Source organism: Sminthopsis crassicaudata, chromosome 1, assembly GCF_048593235.1.
Source record: "Sminthopsis crassicaudata isolate SCR6 chromosome 1, ASM4859323v1, whole genome shotgun sequence".
Taxonomy (NCBI): domain Eukaryota; kingdom Metazoa; phylum Chordata; class Mammalia; order Dasyuromorphia; family Dasyuridae; genus Sminthopsis; species Sminthopsis crassicaudata.
The window spans coordinates 64,472,374-64,488,628 of NC_133617.1; positions in this window are offsets into that span (position 1 = coordinate 64,472,374).

Here is a 16,255-nt window from a genome sequence, read left to right on the forward strand (position 1 = left end):
TATACAAATATCAAGAAAAAGGCCAAAGATCTCTGCCAAATTAATTTCACTTTTAAATTAATTTCACTGCTTTTGTCCTTTCTCTGTTTTATGTCAAAATAATGAGATAGTACTATTTTTAAGGATGTAGATTTGTTTAGGTAAAATGGTTTGGCTGAGGGCATAATTATGATTATGGAATGGACAGACATAAAGGGGCAATATGGATTTTTTCCCCTGAGGCAATTGGGGTTAAGTGACTTGCCCAGGGTCACACAGCTAGAAAGTTTTAAGTGTCTGAGACCAGATTTGAACTCAGGTCCTCCTGACTTCAGGGTACTCTGGTGGTTTGATAAACTGAGATCTCAGATAGAAAATCAGAGTACATCAAATATTTGGCAGCAAAGGGGAGACTGAAGAGCCTTTAAAAAAGACTTGGTGAAAGAAGAGAGAGAGAAGAAATTGTCCCTTTCTTTTCTCCTTCTCCATCCCTTTGCTGGAAAAGGTCCTTCCAAGCTTCAAAGAGAATTTTGGATCACCCATTTTCCTAACCTATCATCATCACCTTTGGATAGTAGTAGTTATCACATACAAAGAGGAGATTATGTCACCAACTTTTGGGACCATGTTTTGTACCAAATATTTTTACTGTATGACCTTAGTAAATATGTTTTTCAAGAAGCTAATTAAGCCTGGCTTATTAAGTAATAGACAATAAGCAATCATGTTAAGAAACATATATTAGTGGGGACTCACGAATTATCGTGATAAAAAAATTTTTCTCACAACCCTCCAAGACAAGTCCAGAACCCTGGGGTGACCCAGTAGAAACCATACTCTGGAGACCCACAGTCATAAATGAGAATAAATGGCATGTGCTGTATACATAACATAAAATACCAATATTAAAAAATTAGTTCAACAATATAAAAAGTAGTTTAACACAAGGTAGTATGAGAGGAATGGCACTTGGAGTTGGGGAGAATCAGAAAAAGCTTCATGTAGAAAGTGATGATATAGCTACCTTTTAAAGGAAAAAGTCTAGGAGGCAAAGATAAGGAGAGATATTATTAAATTAAAAAACATGGAAGAGAAATAAATCAGAAAGAAAAAAAGTAAATTAATTTCAGAAACAAAATTAAATCTAAACATATCAAATTGGATTAAAAAGATGTCAAAGGAAATTAAGGAGGATTTGCTTTGGATAAAAAAAAATCTGATATTTGTCATGAGAGATTCATTCACCATCTACAAAAAGGAAATAATGTAGTTCAACCATTGAAATCAACAATATAGTGAAAGTAATGAAAAATTTGACTGAAAGCTTAAAATCAATAGGAAATAAAATTCTCATGCTGGTCTCTAAAATAGCAGGAGCTATACAACATGCATCAAGGAAGATTAAAGGTCATTTCAACTAGAAAAAAGTTAAAAAATTTTGAGTAACGATGATAGAAATCCCAGAGCTAAAAAGATAATTAAAATCATTAGGATACACGAAAAAAATTAAAAGTGTAGTCTAAACACTATTTTTCAAGAAATCACTCACACAAAATTCCCAGTAGAAATAAGATTAAGAGACAAGATTATATTGCAATGATGTTCACTATGGAACAATCATTCGGGTCAGGCTTGAATGTGATTTTCTTTGGTTGTCTTGAAAGAGGGCTTAAATCAGTAAAACCCTTAGAACTTGTATTTCTTCCTAGGGAGGGAAGAGTTAATTCTGTCTTTTTATGTGTATGGGGGAAATTTGGAACTGAAAGCTTTCTGACCTACTCTACCATCTTTCCAGAATATATACATTTTGAATATGACCAATGTTGGATTTGATTTTGCTTAACAGTATATATTTGTTGCAGATTAGCAAGGTTGGTACGCCTGGGCCAAATTAGAGACTCCACTCCTTAAATCTAGACTCGATATGATGAACAGAAAAGATAACAACCTAGACACCTCTCTCATGGAAAAATGGTCTTCATTGAGGTGAGAAATTTATGTGTGTGAGTGAAGGACTCTTCTTCATTCTCAAATTCAACTTTTCCTTTCCATCCCTTCCTTTTATTTAACCTCCAGTCTTATAAACCCACTAATTGGCGTAATTCTAACGTAGCTATGAAATTCCTCGACAACATCTTTTATTTTAAAATCATCTCAATTTCTCTCTCCCTTTGTATCTTTCCATAAAACACATCCGAATATCAAATATGTATAACAAGGAATTTTTAAAGGAAAAATAAAGAGGATAAAGAGGGAGAAATCAGCAAAACTAATCACTGCATTTAAAAAATGTCTGAAGTATATGCAATATAGCATATCTGTGGACCTCCTACATCTATAAAGGAATGGAAATGGGGAGAAGTGTCTTTTCATATCTCTTTTTTGGGGCCATATTTCCTGTTTCAATTTCACAATTACTTTCATTTTTGTTTTTTTATAATTATTATTCATTCCATTTATGTTATTGTAGTCATTATGGGCAGTCTTCTTAACTCTGCTTTCTTCATTTTACATTCCAACATAATAGTATGGTTGGTTGGTTGGTTGGTTTTTGAAGAAAACCAAAATGACATCACTATATTAGAGTCAGTATTATTATATATAAGTTATTATATGTATTATTAATATTATATTACAGTATGTTCGACTATGACTGATAAGATCAGAACAAGTTTGGAATGCTCTAACACAGGTTAGACAGAAATAGTCCATGTGAACATTTGAGATGGATGAGGGCATGCCATACTGGATAGTTCTGTGCCAGTGTCTCCCATGTCAAACAATCAATTGATTAAAGTTCTTAAGAGAGACCTTAAGATGGTCCTTGTATCACTTTTTCTGACCACCTTGTGAGTGCAAGAGTATATTTGGCATTCAAACAATGTGACCAGCCCAACAGAGTTGTGCCCTCTGCAGTAGAGTTTGAGTACATGGCAGTTTAGTTCAAGAAAGGATCTCAGTTTCCCATATCTATTCATTCCAGGTGATCTTCAGAATCTTCCTAAGACAATTCAAATGCAAATGATTTCATTTCCTGGCATGGTGCTGGTAGACTGTCCAGGTTTCACAGGCATACAACAATGAGGTCTATACAATAATGAGCCATCTGCACAATGGATATGTAGATTTTCAGTTCTGAAGTCAATCTAATTTCTCTTCTATCCCACCTTTTTTAACTTTTTAATTTATTACCAACTTTTTGGTTAAAATTTTTGCTAGATCAATGGGCTTATTTAGCTATCAAGGTGGGAAGGAAAATCATGAACTCTTGGTACTCCATCACAAGGGTTGTCTTTTCCCCAGATTTTCTGGGAGTTTTATTTTAATTCTTTTGCCAGTGGTAAAATTAGGTTTGACCCTGTGGATCAGACTCAAAATGGGTTTTCTAAGTTGACCTATGACCCACAGAAATCCATTCTAATTTAGGTTTGACTCCACTTAATTATTGGGTTCCAAATTTCCACCTTCATCAATGAATCAGTCAGTAAGCATTTATTGAGTGCTTATTATATATAACAGGTTCTATACTAAGAATACAAGGGTGGAAAATGAAATAATGCCTGGTCTCTCAAGGCATTTTACATTTAATCAAGGAAGTCATGCAAATATAAGCATAGATAGAAGAAAATAAATATAAAATAATTGAAGAAGAAGGATACTAGCAGTTGGGGGAAGAGGTCAGGAAAGATTCCATGAAGTTGATTTCCTCATCATTAGTCTTGAAGAAGTGAAGTATTCTGTAAAGTGGGGACAAGGAGGGAGTATGTTACTGGAATGGGGAATGACCTAGCAGATGGAGTACCACATGTGAGGAAGTCAAATTGGTGGAACTTTGAAATGTAGGAAGGGGAATAACAAAGCTGGAAAAATAGATTATGGCCAAGTTTGAAAAACTTTCAAAGAAAATGGTTTGTTTTTGATCCTAGAAAAAAGAGGGAGCCCTTGGAATTTATTATGTTGTGGCTGCTGCTGGAGGTCTAACTCAGACCTAAAGAATGGATCTCATGTGAGATGTGATGTGAGAGGATGATGAAGAGGAGACTGAAGGCAGTTGCAGTTCTCCAACCTCACTCTTCTTCCCTCTTGCCTCCAATTTAGTTCATTCCCACTCCACAAGGAACACCTGCATAAGTAAAGGCTGCTTTGCAACTCCTTCAAGTGTGGTGATTCATAGCGGTGGAGGCTCTTGAAGAATTGATCTGCCCCTTCACTTAGATATGGTCCATAACAATTCCCCCTTTTTTGTTTTATGAGACTGTGATTATTTTTCCCCCACAGCATGGTCAGTAATTTTATTCATTGACTGTTATCTAAGTCCACATGCTAAGGTATCTGAGTCCACATATTAGGGAATGCAAAGAGCACTATAGCAGGTGTTGAAGCTTGTGAGCTGTCATGGAGGCAAACTTTCAAATGGAGAAGAGAACTATAGTCATAACAGGCTTTTTTCATAAGTCTCTCATCAGTCTCCTGGATCAGCCCTTTGATGTGTTGGCCCCTTTAATTACCCCATCTAAAAAGTCTTCCAGGGTCTCTTCTCCCTTTCCTTCCCCGTGGGTTACTGAAGGAACTCTGGGAAGATCCTACTCACTAACACCTCTCAAGCACTGCCGCTTCTTTATTTCTTATGTTTCTTATATCCCACGTTGGAACACCATATGTTATAATATGGGAACCACTTGCCAGTGGCTGCTGGAAGTCTAACTCAGACATGTAGAATGGATCTCTTCGTATGAGAGGATGATGATGATGATACAAGGAGACTGAAGGCAGTTGCATTCTCTGACCTCTCTCCTCTTTCCTCCTACCTCCAATTTATTTCATTCTCAATCCACAAGGAACATCTGCGTCAGTAAAGGCTGCTTTGTAACTCCTTCAAGTGTTATGATTTACAGCTGTGGAGGCTCTCAGAGAATTGACCTGCCCCTTCAAACATTACTGAAGAAGGGTCAATAAACACCTTATGAGATTACATAGAGTGCTTGGCTGACTCCATATGGGCTTTGGAGCATACATAGACATTTGGTAAGTGTTTTCTGTTCTTCTAACTACATGGCAAAGAGGAGCTTTTTTTATTGGCTATGAATCTAAATTTGGGGCACTAGCTTGCAAAGGCACTAGTTGAAGATGATCCATTGTAGTTTCTCTTTCAATTTCTCAATCACTACTTAGTCTATCATTATTTTAAATCATTGTTGGAATAGTTACATTAGTTGTAATACTACAAGCAGTTGGGTGGCACAATAGACAGATCTGGAGTGACAAAGATCTGAGGCTCAGACACTTATTAGTTATATAAATGTGGGCAAGTCACTTAACCTGTTTCTGTTTTCCTTATCTGTAAAATTAGGATAATAATAACATCTTTCTCAAGGTGTTTGTGAAGACAAAATGAATTATTTGCAAAGTACTAACACAAATATTAGCTATTATTGTTGTAACATCATCAATATCATTAGTATTATTATTATGAGGGGGGAACTTAGATATACTATTTCCTCCTATTTCAGCATCTTGATTCTCCCTATAATCACTTTAATAAGTTGTTGTAGTTTATTTGCTAATATTTCAAATTATTGCAACAATGTTCATTAAATATATTGGTCCAAAGCAGAGTGTCATAAACTCCTCTGACATTCTATTAATCTTATGGACTACTTATCAAAATAATATCTGAAATATTTCTAATTAAAGGAATGCTAAGTTTTAGACAGAGATTAATAAAAATAAAGATATAATTTATTTTCTTGCCCACATTCATGTACTTTCTGAAAGTTATGCACCTTTGGCATATAATTTTCTTTTTTTTGCTCAGTCTCTTTATTATTTAGACATCAAGACCATATTTACAGCATAGAGAAAATTTGGAAGCATCTGTTATTTTCCTATTTGCACAAATAATTTATGTAATTTTGTAATTAATTTTCTTTGAATGTTTGATAGAATTCACTTGTAAATTCATTTGATCTTAATTATTTCCCTTTGGAAGTTAATTTATGGCTTCTTCAATTTGTTTTTCTGACATTGGGTCATTTAAATAATCTATCTGTTCTTTTGTTAAACTGAATGTTTTGTATTTTTATAAGTATTCATCCATGTCATCTAAGTTATTAGTTTTATTGAAATACAAATAGTTTTTTCTGAATTGTTTTTCAGTCTTATGTGAACAGTTTAGTTTTCATCTTATTTTTAAAAATCAGGTTAGCTTTTTATCTAGTTTGTGAGTCCTAAAAAAGCACCCTAGTTTTATTTACTAATTCAATTTTTTTTGCTTTCAATTTTGTAAATCCATTAATTGATTTTCAGAATTTCTATTTTGATATTTTGTTGAGTAGAGGAGGTTGATTTCTCATGTTTTCTAATATTTTATGCCCAATTCATTGATTTTTTTTTTCTTTCTTGTGGATGAAGCCATTTAGAGATATACATTTTCCCCTAAGCTCTGCTTTATCTTTATCTCCCAAATTTTGGCATGCTTTCATTGTTATCTTTATTGAAATATTATATTGCTTTTATGATCTCTTCTTTGACCCACCAATTATTTAGAATTTTTAGTCTTCAAGTAATTTTTAATTCTTCCTTCAAAAACACTTTAAGAATCATAATTTCTATAGCATCATGATCAATAGAGGATATTTTGCATTTATGCTTTTCTACATTAGGCAGAAGTTATGCCCCAATATGTGATCAATTTTTGTAAAGGTGATGGCAGCTGAGAAGCAAATAAACTTTTGTTTGTTTCCACTCAGTAATTGCTAGAAATTGATCCCATTTAATTTTTCTAAAATTCGATTCAGATCTTTAGTTTCTTTTTTGTTTATCTTTTTGTTAAGCTTAATCTAGATGTGAAAGGGTTAGTTTTACAATGTTTCTTCCAGCAATTTGATTAATTTTTCCTTTCCTCTTAAATTCTCTCCCTCCATGTAATGTTCTTCTCTAAATTGTAATGTTCTCTGGGAGCAGGTTTCTTGAGGGGCTTCTGGGAGCAGCCTTTGTTTCAGTTCAGTGTAATAATCACCTCAAATTCAGCCAGGAGTTAAGGTCCAAATCCTTTATTGTTTCCTTTTAAGTCTTGTCTCCTTCCTTGGGCCTGGTTAGCTTTCTTAGCTCTCTCCTTGGTTCCTGCCGCTAGTCCTTTTGCCTCTACCAGCTTCAGTCTCTGCTCCCTCCGAATCTCCAGCCAGCACAAGGTGGAATATGGAATGAATGTGACTCTGCCTCTGAGAGTGGACTTGTGTGTTAGTGGGCTTGTGGGAGCTTCTCCTTATATATGCTCTCTTAAAGGTATGAATCTTGTGGAATTCTAATAAGTACTAAGTTGTTAGGATTACCAGGTGAGAACTCAGGTTATCTGGACAGTGACAAGGTGAGAATTCAGGTTGTCTGGACAATTACAAGGTGAGAACTCAGGTTGACTTGACAGTTCTCTGGCTCAGACCTTTGGTTGGGGCCTTTAAAGGGAGTTTACACCTTAGGAATTCTAAGAGGAGCAAGTTCATTGGTGGAAGTATTTCCCCATGCCCCACTGAGTTCTCACATGCCTATTCTCTGGGAGGATAAAAGAAGGGGTGCATTGGGTCTGAGAGAATCTACTCTGGGATAGACTTTTGACTCCAGGCAGGCTGAAAGGAAACAAGTCTGATTTGAGGAAGGACAAGAGTTGGAGGAGATTCAGAGCTCCCAAGAAACCTGCGCACAGAGGAAAAAATTTTACAGATCTCCTCCCAGAGAAGGATTATAATTGAGCAGATGACCAGTCCCTCACAATTTAAGAACTTTACACTAAGTACATTAGTGAGCTAGAGAACTGTTAAGTACCATGCTAAATTAGATAACTGACTCGGCACCTTGTAAGAATTCTAACACCTCCACCTTCTCACATTTACTGTCCCCACCTATTTTTCTCTTAAGTTCAATTAAATTCATACACATACATCATATGTCCAACTTTCCTTATTCAGATGAAAGTGAGATTCATAGGACACACAATGGTCTTATTCCTTTCTCCAAGTATGAATAGCTTTATCTCTTGCACCTCTAATATAAGAGATAATACACTTCTTTCCTTTCCTCTTTAGCATAGTCCTTTATCTCTACCATTTCCATCTTTTTACATTAAAACAGAGCAAAACCTATCCTTGGACTCTCTTCTCTGTCTTATTTAATTATTTAATTTTATGAAGAATTTATTAATGAAGACATTGGAGTTCTGGAGAAACCCTTATTTCTTCTTTCCTTATTACTTTATAAGCAACTTATTCCCACAAAACCACTTCCAACTAATCAAATATATGCATCTTTGTATTTTTCTTGAATCTTGTATTTTCATTTCAAAGTGTCTACTTAGTTTTGGACTTTTGATCAAGAATGCTTGAAAAACTTCTATTTCACTAAATATCTTCTTGTTCCTTTGTAGGATTATGCTCACTTTTGCTGAATGACTATTTTTGGTTGAAAACTTTTTTGGGATAATGTATTACAAGTTTTCCTGTTCTTTAAAATGGCAGTTGCCAAGTTATTTTGTGATACTGACCATTTTCTTGGTATTTGAATGCTTTCTTTTTAGTTTTCAGCATTTTAAAAATTGATCTAAAGTTGTGTATTTGGACTATGATGTGTCTAAGAGATTTCACTGTGAGGTTTATTTCAGGAGCTAACCAGTAGATTTTTTATGTTTTTATTTTAACTCTTATTTTAAGAGATCTTAGAAGTATTCATTTTTTATTTCTTTTTGGAAGCCTCTTTTTTTTGTCATGATTTTCAGGTAGTATAACAATTCTTAAATTATCTCACGTTTGAATTGTTTCCTAGGTCTTTTTTATATTATGGGAGGCTTGTTTGGTTTTTTTTCAGTTATCTGATTATAATATTTGTTTAATTATCAATTTAATAATTGAGTCATTAGTTTCTATTTGGCCCATTTTAATTTTCAATTCTTTAAATTCTCAAGTATGAATATCAATGTTCCAATTTTCTTTGTCATTATTTTTTTTCTCTAACCATTCCATTTTGTATGACTTGTTTTGTTACTTTTCATAATCTCTTGTAATACTAATGGGCCAGACCTTTTTTTTCTCTCTGAAAATCCTCTTTAGACTTGTGGAATTATTTTCTGCTGGGTTTTTCCCTTGAGTGTCTCCCAGCCCAACTCATTTGTACATTATGTTCAGCATTCTTCTATGTTTACTCATATTTCTATTTTTTTAAAATTTTTTTTTTTTTGGAAACTTGTGCTTAAACTCTGCTCCAGTAACAATGATGATGTGACAGTGGGAGTGGCCAAAACTAGGTCCCACCCATTTCAGGAATTTTCTGGCCTTTCTTGGGCTGTCCTAGTCCTAGTCTGTCTCAACATGCTTGGTTTTCACTGGCTGAATACAGGGATAGAGTATGGCCTAGCTAAATGCTCCTCTGGATCTTTCTCCTGGGCTCCTGGACTTCTCTGTCCTTGGTGTTGCTTAAAGACCATCTCCTCTTAAGTTTCCAGGGCTAAAATTGGACTGTTTCATAACTGGCCTTCCATCTATCCTAATCTCCATTCAGGGCTTCTTCAACATTTTAGCAGTCTTTTTGAACAGTGCTAGACTAGATAGAAGAGTCTATGAGTAATTCTCTATAGTTTTATCATTGTTCATTTTGGCACAATTTAAAAAGTTTTACTGAAGTGTTTGCAAGGGAATAAATCACCACTTTCCATATCCTCCCTCTAGAAATAAATGAATAAGAAATTCGAATCAAGGGAAGGCTTTGTGGAGGAAGTAGTACCTGAATTGGACATTAAATAAAGATTAAGATTTTGTTAGACATAGATGAAGAGTAAATGCATTATGGTCATGGAGGAGAATCTATGCAAATGTACAGAGGGAGGAGATGGCACTTTTCAGAGAACAGTTAATCATACATTTAATTTTTAAGTAAGTTTTTACTGCTATTTTGCTGATTTTACATTGCCATAATATCCCATGAATCACTTCCCTTTCCTCTACTACAGAGACATTTCATATGACAAGTAGTATTTTTTAAAGAGGGAAAAAAAAGTGTCAGCACAATTGATTGGCACATTGGAAAAAGTCCACAGACATGTGAAATGTATAACATCTGTGGACAATCCACTTCCACAAAGATGTAAATTGGAGATGTCTTATCATTATTTCAAGTCTTACTTTATCTTTGTAATTTTGTTATAGTTGCTTTTGATTTTTTGGTGTCTCATCATATCCTTTCCATTTATGTTGTTGTAGTTATTAGATATATTATTTTCTGAATGAATGAAGTAAGCAGTTCTACATCAGTTCATAGAGATTATTCCATACTTCTGTGTATTTATCACACATTATTTCTCACAGCACAGTAATATTTCATTACATCATGTATCACAATCTGTTTAGCCATTCCCCAATTGATGGATACCTGTTTTGTTTCCAGCTTTTAGCTATCACAAAAGTGTTGCTACAAATATTAGAGAACATATGAAGTTTTATCAATGATTTCCTTTGAGTATAAGTCCAGTCATGGAGCCTCTAGTTCAAAGGGTATGAATTTTTTAGTCACTTTATTTGCAGAATTCCAAATTGTTTCCAAAAATGATTGCGCCACTTTGTATTTCCATCACAATGTGTTAGTATGCCTGTATTTCCATAACTCCTCCAACATTGACTTTTGCCTTTTTTTTTTTTTTTTGGTCATTTTTGCTCAGTTTCAGAGTATGTAGCGAAACCTCAGGATGGTTTTGATTTGTATTTTTTTCATTTACTAGTGATATAGAGCATTTTCCCCCCATGTGGCTGTGAATACTTGGCAATTCTTTTAAAAAATATTTCCTCATATCCTTTGACCATTTATCTATTGGGGAGTGGCTTATTTGTTGTTGTTCAGTCATTTTCAATCATCTCCAACTCTTCATGAGATTATAATACTAAAGTGGCTTGCCATTTCTTTCTCTGGCTCATTTTACAGATGAGGAAAATGAGGTAAATAGGTTATATGACCAGCCCATTTAGTGTCTGAGAATAGGTTTGAAATCAGGAAAATGAATCTTGATGATTCTAGATCTTGTCCTCTACATACTGTACCACCTAGCTGTCTTATATGGCTATGATTCTTATATATATTGATTAGTTTTTACATATATATATATATATATATATATATACATATATATATATATTGGATATCAAATTCTTTTTTATTTTTTATTATAGCTTTTTATATACAAAACATATGCATGGATAAATTTTGAACATTGATCCTTGCAAAAACTTTTCCCCTCTTTCCCCCCACCCCCTCCTCTAAATGGAAGGTAATCCCATACATGTTAAATATGTTAAAGTATAAGTTAAATACAATATATGTATACATATTTATACAATTATCTTGTTGCACAGGAAAGATTGGATTTAGAAAAAAGGTAAAATAACCTGAGAAGAAAAAAAATGAAAGCAAACAGTAACAGAAAGAGTGGAAATGTTATATTGTGGTCCATACTCATTTCCCAGTCTTCTTTCTCTGGGTGTTGCTGGTTCTGTTTCAAATTCTTTTTTTTTTTTAAATTCTAAAACATTTTTATTAAAAGTTTCCAAATTCTTTCTTCTATTCCCTTTGCCTTTCTTCCTCTCTGAGATGATAAGCAATCAGATATTAGTTATATATATGCAATTATGAAAAACATTTGCAGTTTGTTAGTTTGTACAAAACTCAAATAAAATTAAAAAATGAAAGAAAGTAAAAATAAGAACGCTTCAGTCTGTATTCAAATAATATCAGGTTTTTTTAAAGGAAACAGTATGCTTTATCATTAATCCTTTGGGATTATCTTAGATCATTGTATCGCTAAGAAAAGCTAAGTTATTCACAGTTCTTCATCGAACAATATTGCTGTTACTGTATACAACATTCTCCTGGTTCTATTCACTTCATTATGCATCAGTTCCTGAAAGTCTTTCCAGGTTTTATTTTGTTTTTTTTACATCATCCTACTTGTCATTTCTTGTAGCACAATAATATTACATTACAATCATACACCACAGATTGTTTAGCCATTCCCCGATTGACGGGCATCCTTTCAATTTCAGAGCTGCTATAAGTATTTTTGTACAAATAAATCCTTTCCTCTCCCTCCCTTTTTTGGGATGTCTTTGGAATATAGATCTACCAGTGTTACCAAACTCTTCACAGAGAAATCTGATGCAAAGATTTTCTCCATTCAACCACTTTCTTTCTTATCCTAGATGTATTAATGTTGTCTTTGCAGAAGCTTTCCAGTTTCAAGTAATCAAAATCATCTATTTTTATCTTTTGTAATTGCTTCCATCTCTTCTTTAAGAATATACATCCTACCACAACTGTGGAAGGTAAATGATCTGTTTCTCTTCTAGTTTTGTAAATAATAAAATATTTGATTTTAAAGTCATATATCCATTTAAGGGGAAATGAGGTAGCCTAGTAAATAGCATGCTGGCCCTGAAGTCAGAAGGACTTGAATTCAAATCTGACCTTACTAGACACTTACTAGCTGTGTGACACTGGTTAAATTACTTTGCTTCAGTTCCTCATCTGAGCCAAAGAAGAAATTACAAACTACTCCAGTATCTTTATTAAGATAATCCCAAATAGGAGTCATGAAAAGGCATATACAAATGAAACAACTCAACAAAATCAATAATCTATTTAGAATGCATTGTAAAATGTGGTATAAGGTGATGGTTTAAGCCTAATTTCTTCCAGATTAATTTTCCAGAAGTTTTTATCAGATTTTATCAGATAGAGAGTTTTTCTCTAGGTAACATCAAACTTTATCAAACACTGTGTTATTGGGTTCTATTGTTTTTGACTCACTTATCTAGTTTGCTCCATTCATATATCTCTCTATTCTTTAACCAATATCAAATGGTTTTGATAATTGTCACTTTAGCTCTAGAATTCTGTGCAATTCCTTTTTTATTCTTATTTTTTTTCATCACTTCCCTTAGTATTCTAGAACCTTTATTTCTTCAAATTAATTTTATTATTATTTTAACAAATTCTATTAAATATCACATTAGTAATATGATTGATATTATGGTAAAAGTATAAAATATTTTGGAAGAATTATCATTTATGTTATATTGGCATGACCTAGCTATGAACACTAAATATTTCTCCTGCTATTTAGGTGACTTATTTCTTCAAGGAACACTTTGTAAGTCCTTTTGTGTGCTTCAGGAGGTTTATTCTCTCAAGAAGTTGACGCATTTATAGGCAAATAGATGGCATAGTAAATAGAGGGCTGAGCCTGGAGTCAGGAACACCTGAATTCAAAACCAGTCTCAGATACTTACTAGCTGTGTGATCCTATGCAAGTCACTTGACTTTTGTTTACCTCAATTTCATCTGTAAAATGGGGATAACAATATTATCTACTTCCCATGATGGTTGTGAAAATTAAATGAGATAATAATTGTAAAACATTTGACAGAATGCCTGGCATATGGCAAGTGCTATAGAAATTATTATTGTATAGTTATTTGCAATGAGACTTCTCTTTATATTATTGCTTCTTGTGTTTTGGTATTTTTTTTTTTTTTTGGAGGCTGGGGGTTAAGTGACTTGCCCAGGGTCACACAGCTAGGAAGTGTTAAGTGTCTGAGATCAGATTTGAACTCGGGTCCTCCTGAATTCAAGGCTGGTGCTCTATCCACTGTGCCACCTAGCTGCCCCTGTGTTTTGATATTTTTATGTAGAAATATTGGTGGTTGTTTTTTTTAAAGAATTTATATTGTACTTAAAACTTTGCTGAAGCCATTGTCTTAATTAGTATTTTTTGCCATTTCTCTACAGTTTTCAAAGTAAACTATCATATCATGAGCAGATAGGGATAATTTTATAGTCTATTTATCTTTATTCACGTAATTCATTTCTCTTGTCTTATTGCTGTTGTTAGCATTTTCAGAAGTGTGTCAAATAATAATAGGCAGAGTGGTCACCCTTGCTTCATTCCTCTATTGGAAAAGGTTTTAATTTATTTCTATTGCATAAGATGTTTGCTTTTTTGTTTAGATACAAGTTTTTTATGATATTTTTAAAAGGTCCGTTTCTGCCAATAATTTGTAGAATTTTAGCATAAAGTGTGGTACTTTATCAAAATCTTTTTCTGCATCAATTGAGATAATAATGTGATTTTGGATATTTTGATATTTAATATGATTAATTATATTGATTGGTTTTCATGTTGAATCATCCTTGCAAGCATCCATGATATAAATCCCATATGATCATGATAAATGACTTGAATAAATTATCATATGTTTGATGGGATTTTGTTTATAAGTTTGAGTAAACAATGTTCACTAATAATATTGGCCAAAATTTTCTTTGTTTTATCTTTTCTTGGTTTGTGTATTAGGAATATATTTGTCTCAAAAGAGGATTAGGGTAGTATGCTTTCTCAATTTTTGAGAATAATTTGTGAAATATAGATACTATTCTTTAAACTTTGGCAAAATTCTCCTGTGAATCATTTGGTTTCAGGAGTTTTTTCTTTGGTAATTCCTTTTCAGCTTCATCTATATCCTACTCTAAGATTGAATTATTTAAGGTCTCTATCTGGGTCTTCTGATGCTTTGGATATTCTGTATTTCTGAAGGTAGTTCTCTATTTCTTTTGTGCTTCAATTTTGTTAGCATACAGTTGAACATATGTTCTTATTATTCTATTTCTTCTATTCTATTTTGCTTCAACTTCTTGTTCATTTGCTGTTTTATTGGTTTGATTTTTCTAATTTCTTCTCTTTTTTTGTCAGATTAACTAAGAGTTTGCTAATATTAAGCTTTTCAAAGAACCAGCTTTTAATTTTAGAATTTCTAATTTTTGTTTCCAACTTATTTATTTCCCTTTAATTTTAATGTCTCTTATTTTTGTGCTTATATTATTTGGTGATTTTCCTAATTTAAAAAAATTCAATTCACTGATCTTTTTTTTCCCCCTATAATGTGTGGTTGTAAGAATAATTTCCCCTCTGAGGATTGCTTTAATTGCATCCCAGAAATTTTGGTATGTTGTTTCATCATTATTATTTTCTTGTAAATAGTTGTAGTTTCTATGATTATTTTAATTTAATAGTTAAGTTTCTATTCAGAACTGTATCTTTTGTTTCTGCTCCCTGGACCAATTTCTATTTTTATTGCATTAAACAGATGCATTAATTATTTCAACCTTTTTGCATTTGTTTGCAATATCTTTGTCCTATTTCATCATCAATTTTTGCAAACATTCTTTGTGGTCTTAAAAATATGTATATTCTTTTGTATACCATTTAAAAGATGCCACAAATCTTCTAACTAGTTTCTCCAGCAATTTCTTCAGTTATTTATTCTCTTTCTTATCTTTCTGTTAGATTTTGTTTTCCTTTGCTGAGTCAATTGGAGCTAAGTGACTTGCCCAAGGTCACACAGCTAGGAAGTGTTAAGTGTTTGAGGTCAAATTTGAACTCAGGTCCTCCTGATCTCAGGGCTGGTGCTCTATCTATTGTGCCACCTAGCTGCCCCTGTTAGATTTATAAAAAACTGAGAGAGGGATATTGTCACTATGTATGTCTTCTTAAAGTTCGGATGTTTTGCTTAGCAATTTGGATACAAATGCATTTGGAGCATATAAAATTATTTTCTTTACAAAATTGAAGCGTTCATTTTTTAAATTATTAGCTTTCAACTAATTTACCTTAAAAGATTTTGAATTTCATTCTTCTTCCTCCCTATTTTTTGTTTTTCATTTTTTTTAAAGTTTATTTATTTTTAATACACATTGTTTTATGAATTATGTTAGGAGACAAAAATCAGAGCAAATGGGAAATATTTAAAAAACAGAAAAAAGAAATGAACATAGCACGTGTTGATTTACATCCAATCTCCTTAGTTCTTTCTTTAATTGCAGATGGCATTTTGTGTCCAAAGTCTATTGGGATTCCTTTGGATCATTAAACTACTGAGAAGAAACAAACCTTTCATGGTTGATTATCACATATTCTTGCTGTTAATATGTGCAATGTATTCCTGGTTCTGCTTGTTTTGCTTAGCATCAGTTCATGTAAATCTTTCCAGACCTTTCTATAATCAATTTGTTCATAATTTTTTGTAGAATAATATTTTATTACCTTCATGTACCACAATTTGTTCAGCCATTCCCCAGTTGATGGGCATCCACTCCTTTTCCAATTCTTTGTTACCACAAAAAGAGCGCTACAAGCATTTTGCACATGTGGGTCCTTTTCTCTCCTTTATGATTTCCATGGGGTACAGACCCA